General features: G+C 44.2%; 1 protein-coding gene across 3 annotated transcripts in view; it reads left to right on the forward strand.

Annotated features, from left to right (window-relative positions):
• Positions 1-21,781, forward strand: part of KANSL1 (KAT8 regulatory NSL complex subunit 1) — a 443,961-nt gene that overhangs the window by 63,644 nt on the left and 358,536 nt on the right. For 2 of the 3 annotated variants that reach the window (XM_030221964.1, XM_030221967.1), the window contains exon 1: positions 15,071-15,267. The exons of the other annotated variant lie outside the window; for it this stretch is intronic. The gene's annotated coding sequence lies outside the window, so the exon portion shown is untranslated. Of the gene's footprint in view, positions 1-15,070; positions 15,268-21,781 lie in introns of those variants that run through there. 3 annotated transcript variants of the gene reach the window in all.

The raw sequence follows: 21,781 nt of genomic DNA on the forward strand, positions 1-21,781 counted from the left end.
ATTAATTCGGGGTAGGTGGAGCAGTGCAATCATGTCATGAGGCGCTAGGCAAGCCCGTTCTAAGTGTACCGGCGTATAGTACTGTGTTAGATCAAGCCAATCTCGCACGTGTCGCAGCAGGCATGCCTGATTATATAGGAACATGTCTGGGAACCCTATGCCCCCTTGTTTCCATCCTCCCACCAGTAAGCCCTGCTGCAGCTTTGCTTTCTTGCCGGCCCAACAAAATTGGCCGCACAAGCGATTTATATTCTTTAGATCTATTCTTGTTAGACGTATGGGCAGGTCTGTAAGGCATATAGCCAGCGTGGGAAAACCACCATCTGTATCAAATGAATCCTGCCCATTAAGGACAAGGGTAAACCCCTCCAAGCATCCAATTTATCTCTAGTGTAATCCAAGAGGGCCTTAACGTTTAACCGATGTAGTTCTGTTGTTTGCATCGTAAGACGAATACCCAGATATTTAAAAGAGTGATTTGCCCAACGTAAAGGAAACTCTTCCCCCCAATCCTCTGCGCCTATCGTTGGGGATGCCAGTGCCTCAGACTTATCCAAGTTGATCCTGAAGCCTGAGTAATCTCCATACTCCCGAAACGTTTCCAGTAGCGTCTCTAAAGACACCTTCGGGGAGGTCAAGTGTACTAGAAGGTCGTCCGCGAAAGCTGCAATTTTAAATGTCTGTCGGCCTATGCTCACTCCTTTAATCAGGGGATTTTCCATAATGTCACGGATAAGTGGGTCCAGCACCAGCACAAAAAGGAGGGGAGACAGGGGGCAGCCCTGCCTCGTTCCTCTCCTAATAGGAAAGCTCGCCGAAGCTGTTCCATTGACCCATATCGAGGCGCTTGGGTTGGCGTATAAGGTTTGAAGTGCCTCAATAAACCTGCCGGAAAAGCCATAGCTTTCCAACGTGTCGAAAAGAAATGCCCAATGCACCTTATCAAAGGCCTTTTCAGCATCAAAGCTGACTAGCAGAGACGCCAGACCCTTACGTTTCCCATACTCTAATGATGCTAAGATTGCCCTCAAATTTTTGCTTACTGTTCGTCCCCCCACAAAGCCCACTTGGCTCTCGTGTACCAGCCGGGGCAGTATTCTTGCCAATCTATTTGCCAATATTTTTGCCATCAACTTAGTGTCATAGTTTAACAGAGATATGGGTCGGTAAGATGTTGGCTCCAATGTATCCCTCCCCGGTTTGGGTAATACTATAATTTGTGCTCTATTCAGGTCAAGCGGCATAGCTTTCTGATCTATCATCTGATTTAAAAATTTAGATAGATCCGGGACAATAACCTCCCCCATCATTTTGTAAAATTCAGCCCTTAACCCGTCCGGGCCTGGGGCCTTTAACAAAGGACTCTGCGTTATGACCATTTGCACCTCATCTTCCGTAAATGATTGATTCAATTGTTCTCGCTCTCGTTGGGTAAGCTTGGGGAGATTGAGGTTATTTAGGTACATCTGGCTCCCCAGTCCCTCATCCTCTGGGGGGGGCGTAAAGATCTTTATAGAAGGTCTGAAAAATATTACAGATATCCCTGTCTGCGGTTTTAAGACCCCCTCCCGTCCCACGCAGGGCTAAAATATGTTTGGCACCCCCTTTTTGTTTGAGAAGCTTAGCCAGTAGTTTGCCTGCTTTGTTACCGTGCTTATAAAGCATGTATCTATAATATATGTGCGACTTGCGTGCTCGCCTATGCAAAAGTTCGTTCAGTGCTGATTGTAGATCCAGCACCTGCTGTTTGGCCTCCGCCGTATGAGTGTCTCCAAACCTCATCCTCGCACGACAAAGCTGTGTACTTAGTCGCAGTATCTGCCTATCCCTGGTAACCCGAACATAGTGCACGTGGCTAATAATTTCCCCCCGGAGCACAGCCTTTGCGGCTTCCCAGAATAAGACCGGGTCTGTCTGATGTTCATGATTCTGTGTCGTGTATTCCGCCCAGCTAGCCTGCAAGCGCCCTTTTAGTATGAGGTCCGTATAGAACTCTATGGGGAATTGCCACCTACTATCTCTTCGAGTCTGGCCACGTGGCTTCCACTCCATATAAACCCATGCATGATCAGATATCACATATGGCCCTATCTCTGCCTTTACAGTTTCCCCAAACATCTGACTTGAAACCAAAATATAGTCAATACGCGACTGTGTTGAATGAGCCCGCGACATATGCGTGTAATCCCTCATACCCGGATGAAGTACCCTCCATACATCCGTCAGGTCTAATAACTGACTCATCTTCAGTAGACCTCTATTATTATGGTATGTCGCGGGGTTACCTGGGACTGATTTGTCTAGTGAGGGATCCCAAACTGCATTAAAATCGCCCCCTATTATAAGTTCAGTATGTGGCTGCTTAAGGAGGAAGTTAGTTATCGTTTGGAAAAATTTTTTGTCATAGTTGTTAGGGGCATAGATATTACCAATAAGTACTTTTTGCCTACCGACCGTGGCCTCTAATAAAACATATCTTCCCAAGGCATCTACTAAGAGAGGGCGCATCTCCTGGGCTACACCTTTACGGATCAGAATGGCCACTCCACCTTTTTTCCCCTGTGCATGTGCCGCTACACATTTATCTACCCACCACGTATTAAGTTTGGCATGCTCTGCCTGCGACAAATGCGTCTCTTGTATCAATGCAATGTCTATGTGATGTCTATTTAATTGCTGCAAGATCTTGGATCTTTTAATAGGTGAATTTATCCCCCCTACATTCCAAGTTACAATGTTTACCATACCTCAAATTTAACCAAAATGGCATATATTGCAGAAAACTGCGACCATTGTGGGAGGGGACATCCCAGCCTCTGTCCCCCCCCCGTTCGCTCTCCACCAGCTACTCGTTGGCCAGCATCCAGAACATGCATCCCCAGCCAGACTTCTTCCATCATCAGTGCCCGCTTACCTATCTGACTCCCATCCAGCCAAGCATATAAAGGGACCTGCCTAACCGCGATCACTCCCGACTCCCACAGGACTAGCTTCAATCTCACCCCTTCCCTTCCCACCCCTTCCCTCCCCCCCTTCCCCATCCCCGTTCCCCCCCTCCCACTCCCCAAACCCTTAGAACCGGACCCACTTACTGGGACCATAACTTCCTATGTCTCTCCCTCCTCCCCCCAGAACCTCCGGGCAGGCTCCAACTACTCTCCAAACCAAGGCTTAAAACCACCAACTTGTTATTTCTGCTATTAAACATTCCTATGCAAATCTGAACCTATCAACCTGCAAACTCATAGAACTTTAACCTTTAAACATATCCCGTAGCCAAACTCTCCACCCGTTTATCCCACATAACAGTCCTCATTAGATCAGTTCTTACGCCCGTGGGCGCCCGTTGATATACCAACTCTCCAGATCATCTTCCACTCGTACTCTGGCCTGCCTTCCTCTGCTGACAGCTCCGCTCCTGTTTCAGCCGTCCTCTGGTCTATCCATTTCTAGCTGCTTTAAAAGTTCTTGGGCGGCTGCTGCAGTCTCATATATCTTAGTGGTACCTTTATAGGTGACCCGCAGCTTTGCAGGGTATTGCAACGCAAATCTTATTTTCCTCTGAAACAGCTTAGAACATAATTCCGAAAATTGGCGCCGTTTTGCTGCTACGCCGGCGGAGTAATCTTGAAAACATCTAATTGTCACTCCTTCGTAGATCAGGGGGTTCCCGGTTCTGAGCCGCTGTAGAATCTCTTGCTTTTGGGCATAGTCCAAAAATCTCAATATGATTACTCTTGGCCTGCCTGCTCCTGCACTCTTCTGACCCAGCCGATGGGCTCTCTCAATGCGAAGCGGCCCTAACGCCTCTGGGAGTTGTAGTTCTTTACTTATCCAGGTAGCCAAGAAAGTCTCCAGGCCCCGTTCCGGGATATTCTCCGGGAGCCCTACCAGACGTACATTGTTCCTTCTCGACCTGTTCTCCAGGTCCTCCACTTTATTTTCCAGCGCCCGCAACTGATCTTGTATCTGGCTTTGTGACCCTTCGACCACTGCAACGCGGTCTTCCACTTCCGAGACTCGCGATTGAAAGGCTACACAGTCTTTCGATAGCTCCATAAGCTGCGTCTGTACACGCTCTAATTTAGCGTCAATCGGGGTTAACCGGCGATCCAGTAGGTCCTCCATCACTGTTCTCATTTCTGCTGTAATTTCGGCTATCCATGCCGATGAGACCGACGATCCGGGCGGGCTTGCGGGCGGCGCCATTTTGTCCTCTCCTACCCTGCCACGGAGTCTGTCTTTCGGGGCGGATTTCGCCGCCATTTCGATGTCAGGCAAGACAAAGAGGAAATCGCCCGAACTGTAGCTTTTTCTTCCGCGACCCCTGGAGAGTTGTAGTCAAATTTATATGTTTTTCACGGCTCTTGGGGGGAGATAGGAGCCGGAGAGATTTTCCCTTTCAACCTCTCGCGGTCATGACGTCACCGGAAGTCCCTACAGTGTAGTAAATTTAAAACAAATCGGAGAAACATTTTCTTCACCCAACGTGTAATTAAACTCTGGAATTCATTGCCGGAAAATGTGGTGAAGGCGGTTAGCTTAGCAGAGTTTAAAAAGGGGTTGGACGGTTTCCTAAAGGACAAGTCCATAAACCGCTACTAAACGGAAAAATCCAAAATCCCAGGAATAACATGTATAGAATGTTTGTACGTTTGGGAAGCTTGCCAGGTGCACTTGGCCTGGATTGTCCGCTGTCGTGGACAAGATGCTGGGCTCGATGGACCCTTGGTCTTTTCCCAGTATGGCATTACTTATGAACTTATGTACTTATCTCTAAGTTGACCTAAATTTCATGATTTGGGCGTCCTCGACCGTATTATCAAAACGAAAGATGGATGCCCATCTTGTTTTGATAAAAAGGGTTGCCACGCCCCTTTACGGGGCCGTCCTGCGAGGACGCCCTCATGACAACTTGGGTGCCCCGTTCGATTATGCCCCTCCACGTCAACACAATACGTAATAGAGCATTATAATTGATAGTGAAGGGTAAAGCAAAGAAGTTAACATATAAATAGGTAAGAAAATAGGAAGAGTTAGAAAGTAAGGTGATTGATTTAAATAAAGTTGCAAATGAGGTCAGAGAGATGGTTAAAGGGTAGGCGTGGATAAACATGCCCTGCTGCAGTATGTGCAGCCCAAGTCACTCCTTGTGCGAGTGAGTGAGACTAACAAGTTAGTTACTTCTTCTATTAAAGGCCTGGTTGAAGAGCCAAGCTTTCACCTGCTTCCTGAAGTAGAGATAGTCTTGTGTTAAGCGCAGCCTTTCAGGCAGTGCATTCCAGAGTGTGGGGGCTACTCCGGAGAAGGCTCGCTTGTGGTTATCACATTGTGCAATGCCTTTTGGAGAGGGTGTGGTAGTGAAAGTCCTTGGGAGGACCTCCTTAGTGTCCTTGGTGGTGTGTGGAGGATCATCCTATTTTTCAGGTATTCAGGGCCATTTCCTTTCAGGGCCTTGACGATCAGACATAGTTTTAAATTTAGCTCTGTATTGTACTGGTAGCCAGTGAAGTTTTTGCAAAAATGGTGTGATGTCATGTCGCTTGCAACCTTCTATGAGTCTTGCTGCTGCATTCTGAATCAACTGGAGCTGGTGCAGACTCTTTGTAGTCAGACCATTGTATAGTGCATTGCAGTAATCCAGTCTTGATGTTAACACGGCATGCACATCTTGGATAAGGTTTACCTTCTCGATGTAAGGAGAGAGGCAGCATAACTGTTGCAAATAGTAGAAGCAGCTCTTGAAGGTTGCTTGGATTTGGGGAATCAGAGTAAGTGTTGAATCCAACTGTATTCCAAGGTTCCTGACTTGTGATTTGAGGGGGAGTTCGTACTTCCCAAAAGGGATTTTGATGTCAGGTATGTATCCACTTTTGTTAGGGACCCAGAGAAGCTGTGTTTTACTTGGGTTCAGGGAAAGTTTGTTGTGTTTAGCCCATTCTTGAATTGATGTTAGACAGGTAATCAGTTTATTCAAGGCTGTAGGTAGGTCAGGTTCAATGGGTATGAGTAGCTGCACATCATCCACATAGATGTAGAACTGAGTGTCCATTGACCGAATCAGCTCAGCTAGTAGCTTGAGGTAGATATTGAACAGAATAGGTGACAATATTGATCCTTGTGGTACCCCTTAGGTCAGTGTCCATGGTGGTGATGAGTTGTTGCCAAACATTACGGATTGTTGCCTGTCTGATAGATAGGATCTGAACCAGGCAAGTACTGTTCCATTGATACCTGTTTCTGTCGGTCGTGCTAGCATGATATCATGATACACAGTGTCAAAATCTGCTGTCTTGGTTTCTGTGACGATTATCTAGTAGGGATATGAGGACCATTTCTGTTCCATAACTGGGTCTGAATCCAGATTGACACGGATCTAGGCAAGGCAGGACGCTTCTTTTGGGGTTTCGATGTTAGCTAGGGGACTTTCCCATCCTCAGTGAGTACTGCTTTCAGTGTTCTCAATGGAGAAGGGTAGTTAGTGGGGTTCCCCAGGGGTCTGTGCTGGGACCGCTGCTTTTTAACATATTTATAAATGACCTAGAGATGGGAGTAACTATGAGATAATTAAATTTGTTGATGACACAAAGTTATTCAAAGTTGTTAATTTGCGGGAGGATTGTGAAAAATTACAAGAGGACCTGACGAGACTGGGCGTCTAAATGGCAGATGACGTTTAATGTGAGCAAGTGCAGAGTGATGCATGTAGGAAAGAGGAACCCGAATTATAGCTACGTCATGCAAGGTTCCACGTTAGGAGTCACGGACCAAGAACGGGATCTAGGTGTCGTCGTTGATGATACACTGAAACCTTCTGCTCAGTGTGCTGCTGCAGCTAAGAAAGCAAATAGAAAGTTAGGTATTATTAGGAAAGGAATGGAAGACAAAAATGAGGATGTTGTAATGCCTTTGTATCGCTCCATGGAGAATATTGTGTTCAATTCTGGTCGCCGCATCTCAAAAAAGATAATAGTGGAATTAGAAAATGTGCAGAGAAGAGCGACAAAAATGATAAAGGGGATGGGACGACTTCCTTATGAGGAAAGGCTAAAGTGACTAGGGCTTTTCAGCTTGGAGAAAAGATGGCTGAGGGCAGATATGATAGAGGTCTATAAAATAATGAGTGGAGTGGAACGGGTAGACATGAAGCATCTGTTTACGCTTTCCAAAAATACTAGGACTAGGGGGCATGCGATGAATGTACAATGTAGTAAATTTAAAACGAATTGGAGAAAATATTTCTTCACTCAACTTGTAATTAAACTCTGGAATTCGTTGTCAGAGAATGTGGTAAAGGCGGTTAACTTAGCAGAGTTTAAAAAAGGTTTGGACGGCTTCCTAAAGGAAAAGTCCATAGACCATTATTAAATTGGAATTGGGGAAAATCCACTATTTCTGTGATAAGCAGCATAAAATGTTTTGTACTTTTTTGGGATCTTGCCAGGTATTTGTGACCTGGATTGGCCACTGTTGGAAACAGGATGCTGGGCTTGATAGACCTTTGGTCTGTCCCAGTATGGCAATACTTATGTACTTCCCACCTGTCGGGAATGGTCTGGAGCATATGATAAGGAAGGAGAACGTAGATCTTATCTGCTAATTTACTTTCCTTGAGTCTTTCCAGACTGTTCATCATTCTTGCCCAAGAGCTATGGGATATTGGTGTCTGTGTGTTCTGGGGTGATTGGGGGTTCTGGAGCTACACTTGGTCTGGTCTCTTGCTTTGTCTTTGCGGCCAGCTGAATTATATGTATTGGTGCTCACTTCCCCTATTTGTTGTGGGGGGAGTTAGCTCTGATCTTCCTGTTCCTCTTAGTGTCCTTGTTACTTTTGTTCACTGTTCTGTTTCGCTATGCGAAATACTGAGGTCAGGGTTGCACAGCTCCATATACATAGTCACTAGTCAGTATTTCTCAGTCTCCCTCTGCTGGTAGGAGTGCATATATCCATTTGTCGGGAATGGTCTGGAGATACTAAAGGAAAGTAAATTAGCAGGTAATATCTAATTTCTCTGTTCTGCTCATTTTAGATTGTAGCAGCAGCATAAAAAGATGTCTTTTTTTTTCTTTGTATCCTGTGGACCCTTGTAATGGTCTTATGGTCACCCATGGTCTGTAGACCACAGGGTGGGAACCACTGTTCTAAAATATAGGGGAGAGAACATTTTATCTTTGACATTAAAGTACAGTAGAGACCTAACAGTTTCTCAATAGTAGTAACCAGTGTATATGGAGATTTTGCTGGTACTACAAGAATTGGATGATTATTTTTTTATTTTCACACTTGAATCCATTCTCTGTAGGAGACTGCCCCAGGCACAGTGATTTCTAAATCTGTCCTTAGGGCCCCCCCCCCCCCCCAACCCCTGGCCTTTTTGCTGGCCCTGAGTATACATTAACTAAACCTGCATTAGGGAGGAGCAAACAGGGTAGCTGCCCTGGGCCCCACAGCTACAGGGACCCTGTAGTCTGGCAGTCACCCCCATCCCCCACAGGCTACCTTAAAATATGCTTCTTTATAGGGGTTGCCAACAACAGCAACGGTTCACATATGCTGCCTGTGGCCAACCCTGATTCCTTCCCTGTGCCATGTTTTGTCCGTGAGAAAATGGAAAATAGTGGCAAAGGGAAGGCTCCAGGATAGTCAGCAAGCAATGTATGTGAATCTTTACTGCTTTTGGCGGGTTCTATAAAGACACATTTTAAGGTAAACCAGAGGAGGAGTAGGGGAAGGGAGGGAGATGCTAGACCATAGGTGTGGAGGGTGGGGGGAGAGATGGAGAGATGACGGGCCCAAGGGCTGAGGGGAGGGAGAGATGATGTTTGACCTGGTGATGGAGGAAGTGTTGCAGGATTGGAGGGAAGAGAGCTGTTGAACCACAGGGGCAGGGAGGCAGGAAGAAGAGGAAGAGATGCTGAACAACGGATGGTGGTGGGGTGGGGGAACGTAGAGAAGAAGATTTGCTGTTCTGTGTGTGGTAGTAATTGTGGTTGAGGAGATGGGGGGCCAGCATGTCTCACACAGTCCCTGTGTGGATTCAGGTGTCTGACATATGTAGAATTGTAGCTCTTACCTGGCTATTAGTGTGCGCTATCATCATTGAACACCCAGTTTTCTCCTGGTGCTATAACATTGGGTTTGGTGTACCCAGGGAAATGGAATATCTTTTTCTTTGCTTGGTCCCCTGCCCCCTCCCTCAGGCTCTCTAGTTGCCGATGCTATGTTAGGCAGTAGATCTTGACCAATATTTTGCTCATGTGTACTACAAGATCGTTCCCATTTTGTGCTTATGCTAAAAGTGCCTAGGGATGTATGACCATAAATGTGTTTATACTCGGTTAATTCACTTTATCTGGGTATGACAACTTCCAGGATTCAGGCTCTGCAGATTGTGCAAACTGCAGAAGCCTGGCTGCTTGTGGATACACAAATAGGTCTGACCATATTGAAAAAGCCTACATTGGTTACTGATAAAGTATCATGTGCAGTATAAAGTATTCAATTTGATTCAACGTTTTTATGGTGTGGTACCACAATATTTTGTGGATAGTCTGACCGTGTATAAACTTCATAGAACATTGCGCTCTGAGGGAATGAAACTACTACTACTACTTAATCACTTCTGTAGCGCTACAAGGCATACGCAGCGCTGTACACCATACACAAAAAAAACAGTCCCTGCTCAAAGAGCTTACAATCTAGATAAGACAGGCAAACAGACAGAACAATTAAGGGGTAAGGGAATAAAGAGGTAAGGATAAAAGGACAGGGCAGATGAGTAGAGGTTAGTAGTCAAAAGCAGTGGTAAAGAGGTGGGCTTTAAGTTTGGACTTGAAAATGGCCAAAGACGGGGCTAGACATATAGGCTCGGGAAGTCTATTCCAGGCGTGAGGTGCAGCAAGATAAAAGGAATGGAGTCTGGAATTAGCAGTAGAGGAGAAGGGGACAGATAAGAGAGATTTATCTACAGAACGGAGTACCCGAGGGGGGGGGGGGGGCATAGGGAGAGACAAGAGTGGAGAGGTACTGTTTATCAGCGATACGGAGGCGTACTTTTTCAATTGCCAGAGTGGACTTGTGGAATCATCTTCCTGGTTATTTAAGACTGTGTTCTAATCTGCAACATTTTAAGAGGCTTTTAAAAGCCTACTTTTTTGGGCAAGTTTTTATGGGAGGTTCATTTTTGATCTTTCTAACAGTTCTCCCTAGTAAGTCTTTCCCTGTTCTGAAATTATTTGTATGATTTGAATGATGTTGCTTTATGGAGTCTTATTATATTTATTTTGCTTTTATGAAGTTTCTTCTGTAACCCACTTTGGTATTAAAGTGGAATATAAATTTATGAAATAAATATATTCCATAGTGATGTTCATAGATAAACTTCTTTGAATTCTTGGTCATATGTATGTCATCCAGCTGGAGCTGACTTATAACCAAATCCCATATATCATCCTATTGTCCATATGTTCTAATTTAGGGTTATAAAAATGCCTTATTTTTGTATATTTTTATGTGCTCATAAAGTGTTCTTAAGGACTACCGAAGACCAGACTAGGTCTATATTGTGTCCACAAGCTGTTGATCTTCGCATGTAGACTTTTCGCATATAGTCTTTTCTTTATATAACTTGGTGCTTTCCTTTAAATCAAATTATTTTTAGATCAACACTGCTTTTAGATCAATTATGCCACTTAGTTTATAAGGGTCCTGGTCCTGACGTTGACCATGTTTTGCTGTATTGCTGTCTCAGGGGACCCAGCTTTAATAATCGCTCTATGATTATGGCCTGTCCCTAGAATATTCAAAATATATTTATTTAGTAATTTATAAATCTTTAAGAAAATCTCATCTAAAAACTCTAAATTAATACACTCCAGGCTAGACGGAATCTGTTACTGAGGAAATGGCTTACCTCTAAGCATTTTCATAAACTGACAATTAGGACACCATGGCAATCCTGCCACAGCGTCTAAGTGTCAGTTTATGAAAACGCTTAGAGGTAAGCCATTTCCTCAGTAACAGATTCCATGCAGCCTTCACTATCCCATCGGTTATACATCTTCCCCTTTGGTGTGATGTTTTATCTAGCTGGAGCTGAACATCTGTGATTATATAGTAGGAATGCTGGCCCATTTCTGTAGGCTCCAGGAAAGTACAGAAACAGAAATCCCCTAAGAATTCCTGTGAACTACAGAGGAGCTTGCAGGTTTAATTTGCCTTTAGGGTTTTAATTGTCTAAGCACTTTATAAAAATGTGTAATGTTTAATTTTATAATTAGCGAGATTTGTTTTAGAAAGGATACCTTGGAAAATCAAATCCTTTTACATGGAGGCTGACTAAAGCATCTGTGCATAGTATGTGTTGTATACTTTTCGGGGTTTAGCATTCTTTTGTGTGTGAGGTGACTGTGATATTTTTCTTCTAACTAGAGGATTGTTTCAGCTTTCTGGGGGGGTGGGGGAGCAGAGGGGATGTGTGCAGTGTGCTGCATCATGCATATACACAAACTGAGCAGTTTGTATATTGTATATGTACTTCATGATTGATGTAGATATATATCTGGCGTTTGTTGAAAGCCATTATAACACTTGGACGCATCTTCTAGTATAATAACCTGCTGCCTACCCTGACACAGTGCTGTTAGGACCATTTTTTGGGATTTTATTTATTATCAAAGAGATAATGTTTGACCCCCCAAGGCGGGTGCCTTTCGCACAGAAACACGGCCTGTGTCCAGTCATTTGCATTAAGATTTCTCCATTGGGGTCTTCTTCATTAAGGATTTAGTCATTGTTCCAGTTTTGAGGGCTTTGTGGTGTGTTTTTTTTTTTTTTGCAATTCTTGTTTTGTCCCAGTGTGTGTGAATTACAAGTTCAGATTTTTTTTCTCTTGTTGATTGCCTAAAAACATCAGGAAAACACATCCATGCATGCACTTGGCAAAACCAGAACTGGCGTAGCCTATTAGGTTGCCACATCAGGGTCTGCCAAATGAGCTCATATAGTCCTAGTTTTGCTACATTTCTTGAATTTCTGGTTGACTGTTTGGATGAGATGGCAGACCTGCTACTGTATGGCAGTCAGTATATGTTTGTTTGCTCTGAGGGATGATGGAAGGTTTTAGTGAGTTTTGTACCACGAGGTGGTGGGGCGAATTTGCTTTACCAGTTACCACTGTCTTATCTGCTTTGGGGCGTGTGCGCTATGTACCATGAGTGCTCTGTATATCTGCAGCGGCGTGCGGGTGCTGGAGATAGCGTGCACACTCTCTGCAGGTACTATTACCGAGAGGCGTATTTGCTGTTCACCGCTAGGCGACGCAGTCTCCGACCATAATGTGATCTTTTTATCTGGAGAAGAACCATCGCTCCCCCTCTAGCGGCTGCTACCAGCATGGCTCATGGATCAGGGTTAAACCATTGTATGGGAGTTGGCGGGGGGTTGCGTGGCACACAGGGAAGGGTTTTTATCCAACCTTCTGTGGTCTGGCGGGAGCCGGGATCTCCGGTGAAGGACCGCTGTCGTAGCTGATCAGCTCCTCATGCATGGTAGTCGTGCAGAGAGTTCTCGGTGCCTATGCAGCACCCCTTTCCGACGTGAGGAGGACTGTGCCCTGCAGCGCGCTTGCGACAGAATCCCGGCGGGGCACGTGGCCGCGCGCCCACGTGTGAGTGACTTGCGGGGCTTTGTGTGTGTGCGCGCGCGCGCATCCGGGAGGGAGCCTTGTTCGCAGCGTGCGTTGGTTTGGCAGGTCTTTACATTAACATTATGGAGTTGTTTGCGACCTCTTACACCGAAAGTTGAATTGTTCAATCAGTTTTCCGACCGATTCCCAGCCCTGAGTGTTTTTCTTTCTTGCTGAAGGGTGATTACTCTTTATGTATGAATTTTTATTGTACTTCGCTCACTACCTTTGGTCTGAGATTAAAATATGAATAAATCTCAAAGCTTAAAGGGCGCATAGAGCAAGCAGTTTATTTTGCAACTTCTCTACGTTCTAGAAATTTACATACAAACGTGGTGAATCTAAAGTTTTGTAAGTTCTGTAAAGAATGTTGGGGGGGGGGGGTATATGGGCAAAAGGCGCCCGAGTTTGGCTTTGGAACCCTTCTTCAATTCCCTTAAGTCTTTAATGGTGTAATACGACACATTATATTGACAAATGTTTAAGTTGTGGAAGAGCATGCTGTATCGTGATGGTGTACCAGGTTGTGTTTCTGACGAATCCGTATCCAGTGTGAGAGTGAGTACGGTAGCCGCCACTAAGTGGAACTACGTTCCCAAAAAGCTTTGCTGTGTTTGTCAACGTCATATCCGCCCAATGCTTATAGCACTTACACAACCTTATGTAGTAGTACCCTAGTTAGTTTTGATATGGGTAGCGAATAGCTGGTGTGCCTTTCATTGTGATGGGAAACACGATGATTTAAACTAAAAATAAATGCTATCACGAACAGTAAACATAGGAGTACTTAAAATTAGGAGGTTTATTTGAGGTTGCTTAAGTTGTAATTTCAAGTAACATGAAAAACAAATGGGTAGCATATTGAATTACAATTCAACGATTGTCATTTATTACATTTTAAAGATGTTCTATGAAGTATGTTTTAGCAATCATTAAATAAAACTTATTTTGACAGAACTTTTCTTTGTTGTAATGATGGTCATTGCTCTGTTATTGGAACACAGTGATGTTTCAAGAACTGCCCAATTCGTCTTTGTTTACAGATCAGTTGTTTTCGGTGGCCTCGTTACGAGCCACTGTCAAACCGGACCTGAGGGGGAGAACTTTTTATTGGATGAGTTAGTAGCTGTATTTTGTAGACTACCAAATTCTGATTTTTTTTTGCTAGTTCTTTTACTTTAAGATAAAGGAGATCATTATCTCTTAGGAGCCAACGTTTCAAAATTATTGGGGGGGGGGGTGCTAAATCCAATGGAAATAACCCCACATACAAGGAATTTTCTCAATATTGGGGGTTGCTCAAGCACCCAGAGCCGGCTCCTGTGCTTGAGACTGTGGAATAAAATGTTGTCTCCTCATTCCCATGATTGATGCATTATCGTTACTTGCGTTCATAATTAATCTCCCAAGGAATTAAGTAAAATCAGAAAGGTGAATTCGTGCCAGTTTTTTTTTTTTTCGAGAGGACCAAGTTAACTCGAAAATTAGTAATATGTTTTTGGCATGCTAGCAAAAGGCAACAAACGTTAAGGAATTTTCCAAAATAGGTCATGAGAACTGGCCTGAAAGGTGCATCATTCCTATGGCCTTTACCAATAATTTTGTTTTCCGTTTAATGAAATGGCATATGTTTAGTTTTTTTCTACGCAGTCCGAACTGTATATGTTTTAGTATGCTAATGATCAGATTAAATGTGCTTGATACAGAAATGATGTACTGGACCAACTTAATACATGTGACTATATGTGGAAAGCCAATGTTTTTATAACTAATTTTGTATTTTTATGCCAGTAGCAGATATAAGCTCTTATAATTGCAATATTTTTCTATTTTACCTACTATAGTCTTCCCTTTCCCATTTATTTACTTACTAAACTGCAATGGACGACTATCTGTAAGTGCGCTCTGGAAAGTTCCTCACTGCTGTTTTCTTTTTTTTTTTTTTGTCGCCCATCCAACCAACTTGGCTCTGTATTGTTAATATTATGTAAATGTATTTATTACCTGCAGTTTAGATTTTTTAATCTATATTTAGTAGTTTTTATTTTTTCATAACAACGCGAACAATGGAAGTAAATTAGAAGTAAGCGGTATGAATCAGATTAGCAACACTAGCCAAAGCTAGATGATGTGGCGTCCGGATCCTGAACCCCGCTAGGTTCGTTTTTCTAGCTGCCTTTCCATTCCTTGCGCACCTCTTCCTGTTTTGGAGCACATAACTCTTTTGCCAGTCACAGAATGGCTGCAGCAGCCGGCGCTGGCATCGCTCCCGCTCCCTCAGGCGGCGGCTGGTGGTACTGCAGGCGGCGCTCCCTCACTCCTCCCTCCCTCCCTTCCCCCTCCTCCTCGCTGTATTTTGTCAGGTTCACATTAGTGGAGGGGGAAGAAAAGACGGAGCCGGAGCCGCCATTTTCCGCACGGCGCTGGGCTGAGAGCGGCGAGGTCCGGGCGTTCCCCGCCGCCTTTTGTTCGGCTCTTCCCATTTGCCGCCCTCCCCTCACCGCTGGATGCGGATTTTTCTCCCCCCCTCCCTGCTTCCTCCCCCTCGGGCGGGCGGCGGCGGTGGCCTCGGCCCAAGCTTGGTGAGTGTCTGCGAAGGAGAGGGAGGGGGCGCTGCCTTAATCTGGGGGAGAGCGCGCTATTTACTTGTTATTATCTGGGGCTTTCCCGCTTCTCTGTGGCGTTGTCCGCATCGCTTCGAGGCTTCTTGTTCTCTGGCTTTTATTATTTATTTGTGCTGCTGTATGGAGACGTTTGTCTTATCCTTGTCGAGCCTTCAAGTCCGGCTGTGCTGGTTTGATTCAGGGTGGAGGGGGGGGGGGAGGAGGCAAATAAAAGGGTAGGGAGGAGGGTGGGAAAAAGAGGCCCCGCGGTAAAGGGGGGAGAGCTGGGGAGGAGAAGGAGAAAGAGATCCTAAAGTAAAGGAGTCAGAGAGCAACCCGGGGTAAAAGGGGACAGAGACCTTAGGAGAAAGGGGGGGAGAGAGAGACCTCTGGGTAAAGGGGTCAAAGCTGGGGGGGAGGCAAAGAGGGACCCCGGGTTAAAGGGGTTAGAGTTGATGGGGAAGAGCCATCCCCAGTTCTGGCCCCTTTACCTCTGAGGTATAAGGATCAGAGCTTTGGAATAAGGGAAGGAGGGGTAAAGGGGGCCACTGGGTAGAAAAATAGGATAGAGACGTCAGAGTAGGGGGAAGAAGGGTAAAATGGGTCAAAGTGGGGGATGGAGAGGGAGGACAAGGTTAAAGGGTGAGAGGGAAGATGGGGGTTAAAGAGGTCAGAGTTTGGGTGGGTAGAGAAAGGTAAAGGGTCAGAGCTGTTCTCAGTATGGCATGAACTTGCCTTTCTCTATTTGAGGAGAGGGGTTCTATATTTATTTTGATTTGTGCTTATAATGCCTTGCTATAATCCCGTTTGTGTGCACAAGGGACACGTTTTACATACATGTGTGTGAGGCATCTGTGGCACTGTACACATGTGTGGGGGTGGGTGTCTGGGAGGTATGGGTGACTGTGTGTGCATGGCACATGTGTTTTGTATACACACAATTGATGTTTGTTCTACTGTTGGGAATGATTCTTGCAGAATTTGATGCTGTGAGCTAGAAACTTCCAATTTGGAATATTCAGATCTACAAACTTCTAAAAGTGTTCTTCCTATCCCATTCCTGTGCCCTCCTTGCTCCAGCCCCTCCACCTTTCGTTCTGTTTCTCTACTCTTTATATATTCTGTATTAAATGGATGGTATTTATCAGCATTTTTTGTATGTAGGTAGGTATCTCATGTAACTGCAGTTAAATCAGATTTCCTCATATTAAGCTTTCTGGTTTCTCTGTGAAGAAAAACAAAAATGTGGCTTTTAAATGCTGTAACTGGAAGGGGACTGCAGTAAGTAGATGATATGATGAAATGGGTGATGCTATCTGTATACCTGTTTTGTTTTTTTGGGGGGTGGGGGCAGGAGTCTGCTGCCCTGTAGAATGTCACTAGGCTTTTAGTGTTTGCTTACCTTCACTTCCTGTATTCATGCTTATACCCTCTCAAACTATGTTTTAACCCACCATTCCAAAATAAGATATTTGTTGTTCTCTCACCCCTCCCCTCATTTGTCTGAAATCTGTAAAGGTTTGGTTTGGTAATGGTTTTAATGCTGTCTTACAAGTAGGCAGCTGACAGGAGCTTAATTCCTGATTGCAGAGCTAACTGTTGGAGTAGGTCTGTTCCAAAATGCTTTGCCCTTGCTAGTTTTCTTTATGATCTGTAAGAGAGCACTCCACGCTGGTTACCAGGCAGGTCCAGATGCCCCTTGTTAGAAGCTGTTCCCACATATCTTCTTTCTGTATGTGGGTTCTGCAGGTCATAGCCTGGCTTTTGGGTCCTCCAGGGCTAACACATCAAGTGTCTGCAGGTGTGACTGGCTTTGATCTCTTTGCCATTGATCTACCAGAAGGTTTGAGTTGTATTTTACTCAGTATATATCATATGATGTGTTTTGGAGAAGTCGTCTGTGATATGTTTATGCTGTATTGAAAACCAGGCTAATAAGAGCTGATCTTGGGAGGAGTGAAAGGTTGTCTGTTTAGTGCTGTCATGGGGAGGGGTGGGTAGGTAGGTGGGCAAACAGAACCACTAGTGTGCCTATCTTATTTGTTGTTTTTGCTATAACTAAAAATCTATGTGGTGCCATCAGAGCTGACTGAAGACTGTGAATAGCAGGTACATGAGACCAGGAATAGGGACATAACTGTCTATTGCTTTGGTTCGAGGGTGGGTAAAGGATTGGTGCCAACATCAGAGGAAGAATTGGAGTGGGTGAGAGAGGTCTTGCAGTTTGGGTTAGAAAAGAGGGTGTTGGCTGTAGGACCCTTGTGTACCTGAGATGCATCTCTGGTAGCGGAGGTACACGTTTCATCACAACTGTCCCTCATTAATGGGAAGTAAAGCACTGGAGGGAAATGAGCCAAAACATGCATCCACATAGTAAAACAAGACTCAAAACAGTGCTAGAAATATGGTTTAGAAAGAAGAAAATAACTTTTTATAGTAAAATGTTTTGGGGTTTTTTTTTGCACATAATGTACTGCCACATAATAGGTGTCTGCATAGTTGGGGATAAAGGAGTTAGGTCCCGAAAGAAATTAACTTCATCTGCTGTACCAAGGTAAAAATTAATCATCGTATTTACTTATTTTTTTAAATAGACTCTGGGAGAGCCGTCAAGTGGGGGAACAGCTTATGGTTGGGCTGACAGATCTTCTGGGGCAGGATGTGACAACTCTATTCTATTCAGTCAATAGGGAATGAGGCAAAAATATAGATAATGCAGCCTTAAACAAGTCGACATGGAGCACCAGTCAAGCAGGGAACACTTGCCTAAGCAGCTAGATAAGGACGAGGGATAAGTGCTTCTCTGTAAGTACTAGAAAGCTCAAATACATTATTGGTGTGCTAAAAATTCTGAGGCCAAATATTGAGACCAAGGGATAGAGACTGGCGAATGCGGAAATTCAATGCTGGGGCCGTAACCAGCCACCAGGATTGAATTTCTGGCTTTTTTTGGGTGCCGCAAATATAGTTTGTTAAGCAGATATTCATAGTCTGGCTGGCTAAGTTGTAGCAGCCAAAGATAGACCCACTTTTTATGCGGGTCTATCTCCAGGAACTGGCTATGACTGAATATTGGCAGATAGCTGTCTTGAGGGTATTTAACTGGCCAGGTGCTGTTCCTGGCCGGTTAAATACTTTTGAATATCAGCCGGTCTGTGTTTAATTGGTATTAGAGATGTGCAGGAAACTTGATAGGATGCCGCCAATAGGATACCTAACTGGAGATTTTGGTGTACAAATGAGTAGGTTGTTGAAGTTTAACATACTGTGTTTAAAAAAAAATGTCAGGCCTAAGTGTTAAGTAACAAGCTCTGTATTACCTATATGGACAGAAATTCTCTGCATCCATAAGAAGAGTGTTTGGTATTGGAGCTCTATGAACAAGGTACTAAGGTAAGCCTGACTTCAGTGCAGGGCAAAATAGTGGAAACTATTACACTGCTACTACTACTACTACTTATCATTTCTATAGCGCTACAAGGCATACGCACGGAATACATAGACAAATGTGGTTTAATGGGACAGTCAGCATGGGTTCAGCCAAGGTGAATAAACACATGGATAAAGGAGAGCGATGTAGTGATCTAAATTTTCAGAAAGCTTTTGACAAAGTTCCTCATGAGAGACTCCTGAGAAAATTAAAAGGTCCGTGGGATAGGAGGCAGTGGTGTTCTGTGGCTTAGAAATTGGTTATTGGATTGAACTCAATGAAGGAAGATGAATAGTGGAGTGCCATAGGGATCTGTACTGGGACTAATGCTATTTAACATATTTATAAATGATCTGGAAATCGGAACAGCGAGTGAGGTGATTAAATTTGCAGATGACACAAAACTATTGAAAGTTGCCAAAAAAACATGCGGATTGTGAAAATTGCAGGAAGACCTTTGGAAACTGGAAGGCTGGGCATCCAAATGGCAGATGAAATTTAATGGGGACAAATGCAAAATGATGCAGATTGGGAAGAATAATCCGAATCATAGTTACCCCCATAGGGTCCACCTTGGGGGTCAGAACCCTCCCCCCCCCCCCCAAAAAAAAAAAAGATGTAGGTGTCATTGTAGACAATACACAGAAATCTTCTGCCCGGTGTGTGGCGGCAGCCAAAAAAGCGAACAGGATGCTAGAAATTATTTGGAAAGGGATTGAAAATAAGACCAAGAATATTATCGCTCCATGGTGCTAACTCACCTTGAGTATTGTGTTCAGTTCTGGTCACTGTATCTAAAAAAGATATAGTGGATTTAGAAAAGGTTCAAAGAAGAGCAACCAAAATGATAAAGGGGATGGAAATCCTCCCATGTGAGGAAAGGCTAAAGAGGTTAGGGCTCTTCAGCTTGGTAAAGGGCTAGGGGAGGAAGGAGGATGTGATTGAGGTCTACAAAATCCTGAGTGGTGTAGAAGGGGTAAAAGTGAATCGATTTTTTTTTTCTCTCTTTTGAAAAGTACAAAGACTAGTGGACACTCAATGAAACTACATGGAAATACTTTTAAAACAAACAGGATGAAATATTTTTTCATGTAATGAATACTTAAGCTCTGGAACTTGTTGTCTGAGGACATGGTAACAACGGTTAGTGTATCTGGGTTTAAAAAAGGTTTGGACAAGTTCTTGGAGGAAAAGTCCTTAGTCTGTTATTGTGATGGACATGGGGGATGGTGTGGAGAAGTAGCTTAATGGTCAGTGCAGTGGACTGAGATCCTGAAGAACTGGGTTCAATTCCCACTGCAGTTCCTTGTGACCCTGGGCAAGTCACTTAACCCTTCATTGCCCCAGGTACAACCCCCCCCCCCCCCCCCCCCAAGATTGTGAGCCCATTAGGGACAGAGAAAGTACCTGTATATAATGTGTACAGGGCTGCATACATCCAGTAGCGCTATAGAAATGATTTGTAATAGTAAGGAAGCCACTGCCTGTCCTGGGATTGGTAGCATGGGTTTCTCTCAGATACTTGTGACCTGGATTGGCCACTCTTGGAAGCAGGATATTGGGCTAGATGGACTATTGGTCTGACATAGTATGGCTGTTCTTATGTCACAAAAGCAGGCAACACTGCAGTAATACCAGCCTTCACTGGGTAAATGCATCCTCTAGGTGTGACATAAGCATAAAATTCCTGGGTTCAATTCAAAACTGCCCTTTGACGTAGAAGAGATGAAAGCATTCTTAAGTTAGTCATGCGGTACACTGAACTGCACACTTTGTCAACGCTATGGTCTCTGCTGCTGAGCAGTTCAATTTGAAAATTTGCAAAATAGACACATGGGAGGTAGAATAGATAATGACAAGAAGATTTCAGAAAACTGAAAGAACAGTCAGATCTGGAAACTTCAGTAATCGGCACAGTTCAAAAAGCATACATGTGTGCAGAAATCTAAGAGCAGAATGCCATTAAGGAAGGACTTGTTCACCATCAAGAAAGAGAGAGACCTGTAGGTTATTCTCTGAAGACACAGCAATTTGGAACATTAATAATATATTTTGGGCGCTTAAAAAAAGCTGTCATGAGTAGAAAAAGTCAAGTATTGTTCTGTATTTGTTACCTCTCTGTACCTCACCTTCAGTATTGTCTTTGGTTCTGGAGGTCACATCTTAAAAAAGGATATTGAAAACTTGGAGACCCTTCAAAGAAGGGCAACAAAATGGTGCTGGGCCTGCACTTAAAACCCATTCATAATGCGGCCTCTAAACCTGATTAATGTACCACAGGGCTTGACAAAATCCAGATACTGGGTCACCATAGTACCTGGAAATTGTGCTGTGGTGCCTAGGATTTCATGTTCCAAATTAAAAAAAAAATCATCCTAAATAAACTGTGGCCACTGAAGAAACAAAAGGCCATTGTGCTGCTTACACCAGTGGGTTTTCAGGATACTAGTAATGAATATACATGAGAGAGGTGTGCATTATTCATTGTGCATATCCTGATAACCCAACTGGCTAGGTGGTCCCTGAGGACTAGGTTGAAAATCACTGGTCTACATTGTGCCTCAGTTTTGAGGCACATGGTACAGGAATTCCCATGTTAGTGTTACGACAAGTATTTTGAGATTAGCGTGGGATTTCTGTTGCTACACAGCTTCCAAGAGCTTTGCAGTGTAGACTGCACAAGAGCTCTTTGGTGCATAGCTCTTTGATAGTAGCAGATAGCAATGTGGGAAAATGTATGTAAAGGTTGGCTGGGGTATGAGGTATGCCTTAAGGATGAGGACTGCCTGACTGAGGCAAAGATTGGCTGAAAGGGAGTGGGAGGAGGTTGGTGAATAAGGTGGGGTTTGGTGATGGAGGGATTAGAGGAAGAGGCTTGAGATGGAAATTTAGAGAGAGATGGCTGGGGATAGATGGAGGAGTGAGAGTGACTGAAGAGCAATGAGAGGGACTTGGGCCATGGTACCTTTTTTGCCTCACTCATCAGAGTTTGCTGCACACTGCTGACAGAAAATAATTTTGGAGGGAAGGGGCTGCTGATTTCAGGCAGCACTATACAATTGT

The sequence above is a fragment of the Microcaecilia unicolor genome, chromosome 12 (assembly GCF_901765095.1).
Source record: "Microcaecilia unicolor chromosome 12, aMicUni1.1, whole genome shotgun sequence".
Taxonomy (NCBI): domain Eukaryota; kingdom Metazoa; phylum Chordata; class Amphibia; order Gymnophiona; family Siphonopidae; genus Microcaecilia; species Microcaecilia unicolor.